We start from the raw sequence: 6,924 nt of genomic DNA, 5'->3' as shown, positions 1-6,924 counted from the left end.
TCCCTCATTTTAAAATTATATATATATATATATATATATATATATATATATATAGATATATATATATATATATATATAGATATATATATATATATATATGTATATGTATATGTATATGTATATATGTATATATGTGTGTGTATATGTATATATGTATATATATATATATATATACATATCTATATATATATATATATATATATATATATATATATATATATATTAAGCAGCATATTCGATAGTGCAAGAAGTGCTTACCTCACCTAAAAAATATTGACTCTGAAAATCATTTTGGATTGCATTTCTAACTCAAATCTTTAGGAGGATGAGCTTCAAATGACATCCAAGCATCACAAACTAACAAATTCATCAGAAAAGTTTAGATGAAGTAAAATGGGGTAGAAAAATACTAAAAGATGATATAACATTAACAAATTTTCGGTCACTGTAGTTCACCTGCTCTTTGATCTGCCTTGATATCGAGACCAAGGCAAACAGTGCTTACAAAAGAAGGAACTGTAACTTTGGAATATAGTGAATATGTATACAGTTCAACAAAAAATATATATACGTAAGGGCATTCTATGTCCAGAGGCTTGGGTGAAAAGCTGTAAAATCCTTTGACAGTGACATGATCCATGTATTTCTTCTCAAAAATGTACATCCAAAATTGTCAGAGTAGAGGTTGTCATGAGGATTTCATGATTTACCAAGGCATGTCATATCTCTTGATTTGGAAACAAAATGGATAGGATGTGAACTCTGTGTCACTTGAAAACTGAGGCATGCCACCTCATTCCATAAAATTTACTATTAACAAAACAAGAAACCTATGGCATGTTTCAAGTATTCAATTCTAGTATGCAAATAATCAATTTCAACAGCTTCTCCAACTGGTTATTAATTGGATAATTCAAAAATAGTAGGGACATCTAAAAATTAAATATCTAAGTCAAAAACTATGGTAGATATGTTTGTGAGGAGCACCTTTCAGAACTAATTTTAGCCGGTCTTGGAGACTGTGAATTAGATGAACACTTAAGCAACTAAGATCTTTTCCTAATTGCTTTCAATCAACATAATGTCAATCTAATCATATGTGAAAGAAAATACATCATCTTGCAGTAGTGTCTAGTAAGTAAATCAAGCCAAGATGGTGCAAACAGAGTGCTGGCTTCGGAAACACAATGGAGTCTTGAGAAGAGTAAAGCATAGATAAGAATGAAAAGTTCTGCAAAGAAGCGAAGATATTTAGAATTCATAGAGGATGTTGAAGGTTGGTAGATGCAATTCATGAATTGTTGATGGCCAACTTTCTACTTTATAAAAATGATTCCATCATATCAAATGAATGCATGTCGCCTACTTTAGTGTCATGTAGAGTGAGGTTACTATGCAACTTGCCTAATATCCAGTGAAAAAGAAAAATTAAGAAAGTTATTACAATACAAGCTATGAAAAGAAAAGGTAGCTTATATATGGAACAAAGTTATTGCTAAAATAAACTGGCGAGAAGAAAAATTGCATAAAAAAATATCCTTTTATTCTTATACCTGTAAGAGAAGGAGAAGCCCCATCACAAAGTTGATAAAATATATGATAAGATCGTTCGCCTTCTAACCGTTTCACTACTCTTGATTGTAAAATACAAATAGGTAGTTTATCGCATTGTAGCTTCTAGAACATACAATATCAAATCAAATAAATTCAACCAAACTCAGATAATATGATCATGTGCTCCTCACCTTCTCGAGCAAACCCGTAGAGCAGAAAAAAGGATTATGTTAAATCAAAGTTCACACATTAGGGTATAATCCCACTAAATGACGTCCTTCCATTATCCAAGTATCTGACAACAACCTATTTCAAATTAAATAGTGCAAAAAGGAATGGTGAAGTCACTTATAGAGATGTAAAATAGTCAAAACTAAGAAAGAAGCTTAAACATTTCTCACATGCTTGAATATGTGCACCAAAAATTTTGTTGGTGCTATCAAAATGCATGTCAATCAACTTGCCCTGCATATAATTTCACACAATATCCTTAAAATTTTTCAATTCATTATCTTGGATTTACATGTCTAGAAACACAATGACTTCACTACAAATATGTTTCTCTACACAGAATCACAAATATTCAATCAAACATGATTGCAATGGGAAACTCACAAGTATCACGATTCCATCTCCCACGTATTGAAATTATTTAAATATGAGACTTAAAAGGATTACAACTTACAAATCTACTAGAGTTGTCATTTTTTAGCATCTTTTCATTAAAAAATGACTCCAGAATAAGATTTGTCTACAATATTTTATCACCTACTCCATTGTCACCTCCTTGTGTTGCCAGGTATTGCATTGCAATTTTTGTAGTTTCTGTTTTTCCTGCGCCACTTTCACCATTGAAATACAATTTTGAAGCAATACAAAAAACCACTCTTTATCCTCTAGCACAACCTTATAAAACATCAAACAGAAAAATTAAAATCCCATCATACAGATGAAAAAGGAAGTAATCATACTACCATGAAAAATATTTCCATCTACTTCATAGGATTACCTATCTAGAAACTCCTGGAAAATGCTATTGGAGGTAATAGATCAATAGATTTGATTTATGTCTAGTTTGGACAAAAGTGACCAATGAGACTTAGAGATACAACCCACCCAAACATTTCTAAAAGCACAATAAATCACAACCCCCTATCATTTTAATTCTAGTATAAGCTAAGATAATTGTATTGATGTCTGACACTCACTGCATCTCCCCAGGTTTTACTTTTGAGAAAATGTGCTAATTGTTTCTCATTGGGATTCACCGTCCATGAGTCTTGAGGCATAGGGAGCATGCCCTCATGTAACACTGGAAAACACCGACTCTAGACAACAACCTAGTTCTATCGTCTATCAAACAACCACTTCCATTTTTTATCAAAATTCACAAAGGTTCAAAACACTTGCCATGTCTAAATGTCTATGTTTAGACACGACACATTTGAAGAAAAGAAGATAATAAATTGCACATTCCTGTAAACATCAAAATTTTCGCTAGGTGCAATAAAGAGAAGAATAAAAAAACATTGAAAGTGATTAAAATGTAAAATAAAAATAGGGAAGTCTATGAAAAAAAGCATCGTTTACAATATAAAATTAATCCAATTGACATGACTGGCCTGCTCATTAAGCATATGCTAAAAAGAAAAGAGATATCATATGTCTGCCTAGAAGAGACATACAAAACAAAGTCAGACTCCAAAAGTTTCACAATACACGCTTTTGCTGGTGATGATAGAGGGGTCATTAAGACATTTACAAGGATTGTAAATTAAAGACTACATCATCCAACCAAGAAGATATGTTAATCAATGTTACCAAAGACACAGATTGGACATATTGATTGCTAGTTGCCAAAGTATTGGGTATAACATCATTTTATGCAGTATATCAAATAGTACTAGATCAAGTAGTCCACTCAGTCGGTGGACAAGAAAAATCAAGACATTTGTCATTTTAATATTAATGTTGTTGTCAGATGTCCCATCTTTCGACATAGAAATTTGTTTTAAAAAATTAACAAATAATTAAACAACAACAAGTATTAATAAAAAATCAAAACAATAAAAATAAACAACTTCTAAGAGGCACATCTTCATTTTTTGATCGATAAGAGTAAATAATAAATGGCATACCCCAAAAAAGGCATCACCCTGGACCAACATAAAGCAAATGTAATATGAAACACGTAGCAAGAACCAACAAAAATTTCCATGCAAAATAGGATAACATAAGTGCTATAAATACATAACATAAGTGCAACAGTCAGTAATATTGGAATGTGATCCTCAAGCAAGTAAATTGATATAGAAGATTATTCATGTATCAATATTTACCTTTGCACTTACATGATATTTATTTATCATAAGATAAGTATAACAAATCAGTTAAAGACCTAACAAAAATAATGTACTAAATGCACAACAATGGCCTCTGCACTTGCTTTTGCTCTGTAATATAGGGATATAACACCGTCACATTTTGCTCCGAAACACAGAGATATAACAAATGCCCAAAATTTAGGATGCTTATGGTACATACAAAATCAAATAAAAAATGAAGTAGCCTCACTAGCTAAGAATATAACACCTACCTAAAATTTAGGATGGCTACATGCTCAATCCAGTGATAAAATTATAAACTATTTAAACTATAAACCAAATTACGAACAAAACAAAGCATGAATCAAGAAAAACAAAATTGTTCACAACATCTCTCTTACTTCTATTTAAATGTAGTTGGGCATGAAACAATTTCTTGAAAATATCCAGCCAGAATTTTATAGTTGTGAAGGCCTAGAAAGTTCAACAAAAAACACAAGAACTTGCTCGAATTGATCCTTGGTTTATAAATCATTTCTATAGGCTAGGTCAAACAAATCTTACCAGAGTGAACTTGAGCAAATGCCTTTCAACATGATCAAAATAGGGCTTTGTCTTTTTCCCTCTTACCATCTACCTGTTGCTGGCAATAGAAAACAACTCAAAGCACCTAATTTCTAGAGGATGGGCCCCTGGACTACTCTGGAATTTTTTGTTGTAGCCACATCTACTTTGGCATATAAGCAATAGGAAGGCGGGGTTGTTGAGCATATATTGTAGGATCCACTAACTTGCTAACAATCATTCCAAGAGGAGCAACCTATGCTGCTGGATGCTGATGAGGAACATAATAATATGGTATAGCTTTAGTTGGGGTTCCAATAGGTACAGGTCCTCTGGGAATGCCAAGACCCTCCTCCTTCAACACATCTCTTGGTACAATATCCACGAGGAAATCAAAGATATATGTTCTAGTTATGGCAACTGCAATGTCATTCTTCTGTAAAGTGTGTCGTTTATTTTCTTCTGTATGAATCCATGAGCGCAGGGTAAGCTCCAAAATGAACATTTCACAAGTTTTTGCAAACATCACAGGTGCCTCAGCTGAAATCATCCTCACATCTTCATCTGCCTTCATAATTTTCTTGATTCTAGCCAACGACAAACTATGGTTCTTGAAGTATATTGTCTGTTCTATATCATGCATCTGATTAGCCCAAAAAAAATATAGCTATTGTTGTTGGTGCTATTTTTGTTGCTAATGAAGATATTGGTAAGCCAACTGATGTTGTGCAACTAGCTGAGCAGCAGTTGCAAGACATGCAGCTGCAGGCTAGCCAGGAGAATGAACAGTTCCAACAATAGAGGCTTGAGAAATAGGTGCAACCAACTAAGCTGTTTGATAAGGCGTTGTAGCATAGTCCATATGAGGTGGACCACTGACAACCCCCATAACTGGTTGCTGCCCACTTGGGGCTTGCTGCTCCATTTTTCTCACGTGAGATCTCCACAAAGCCCTTCTTCACTACCTCTTTCTCCTCTGAATTCTAATTCATGTTTCTTTTAAATCCAAACAAACCCCACAACCCACATTGACAATCTATGAGAAACATGCATTACATGTACAACATAAACTGGTCCATTCTAAGACCCCTATATTTCAACATTGAGAGACCGTATTATTGTAAATTGAAATTCCTAGACAAGGCAATGTCTACCACATGTAAAGGACTTCTTAAGACTGTTCATATTATAAACTATCCCTCGCAAAGTTTTCCATTCTAATCTCAAAATATTTGACTTACTACAAATTCCTATGACAGGGAATGTTGTGTACCGAAAAAAAGACTTCAAATTCTAAGATCAACAACCCTAAATTTCTTGTAAGATGCTTAACACTTAAACACATCACTAAACTTCTTCAACCATTAGAGCCAAGAACTTCAAATTTGTTGAGAGGTCAATACATCTTTCTTAATTATCGAAAGACTAACGAAACATGGCATATCAACTCCTCATTTTAATATTCGTGCAAACAATGCACCTTATAATCCAACACTTACCTAATGGACTCGGTAGAGGAATATACCACAATAATCACACATAGAGCAGCAGTAGCTCCAACTGGTCTGACTCCCACTTAAATCCACTTTTTTCTACAAAAAACCAAATCCAATGTTAAGAAATAAAAACACGAAAATCCATCAGGCACCCAAGCAACCATATTCTTTCAATGCTACAAAACACAAAATCCCGACTCCTCTAATTCCTTCAAATACAGAAGAATGTGATAAATTTTGTTTCATAACTCACTCTTGGTTCACTTTTCCTTACTCCAGGCATAAGAACACGATGACTTTTGCATCAATATCTAGTGCAACTTGTGAATTTAAACTGAAATACATTGTTACGGTTCTATCCTTAGAACGCAGTTCTCAAAATTTGATTTCCTAATGATTTACTAGTTGGGACCACGAACCCAGAATGTTTCAAATTCATATTTCAGCAATTTTAAGTACCCTCTTGATAACTTATTATTGTCCCATACGCATCTAAAATTTTTCCAACCATGGATTATTAAAACCCTCACATTCTGCAGAATTAGTCTTACTAGCATAATAAAATCCTATGCAAAGAATTTCAGTGCAGTAGACTATCCATAACTTCGTATTAGTATTTCAAATATATTTCATTGTTTTCAAAAACCCCCTGGTAATTACTTCTTACTCTCGAATACCCACTTAATGATACCAAATCGTTACCTCTAAAAACCCTCACATTTTACAGAACAAATTTAATTAATGCCATAAAACCTACATTAGAATGTCCAACCATTGCATCATATTTAAATTTCCCAGATTTTCATTACCTACATATTCCTCCTAGTTACTCCTTACTCTCCAACCCTGACTTTTAAAAATCGTTGCAAGACTGACTTTGTTTAAATAACACCACAACACGTCCCATAAAGAAACTCAATTAAGTAAACTATCTAGAGCTTCACTCAATACAAATTCCTTGTTATCTTAAGAGAGGGGAGTGGATA

The 6,924-nt window shown here is 33.3% G+C and overlaps 1 pseudogene; it reads right to left on the bottom strand.

Annotated features, from left to right (window-relative positions):
• Positions 1-4,548: 4,548 nt before the first annotated feature.
• On the bottom strand, positions 4,549-5,367 carry LOC149156070 (nuclear transcription factor Y subunit C-4-like; annotated as a pseudogene).
• Positions 5,368-6,924: the final 1,557 nt, after the last annotated feature.

This window comes from Pinus tabuliformis, chromosome 9 (assembly GCF_031772625.1).
Source record: "Pinus tabuliformis cultivar Carrire ecotype Pingquan chromosome 9, CPIR1, whole genome shotgun sequence".
In the NCBI taxonomy this organism is placed as follows: domain Eukaryota; kingdom Viridiplantae; phylum Streptophyta; class Pinopsida; order Pinales; family Pinaceae; genus Pinus; species Pinus tabuliformis.
This window is presented reverse-complemented; position numbering and strand designations above follow the sequence as displayed.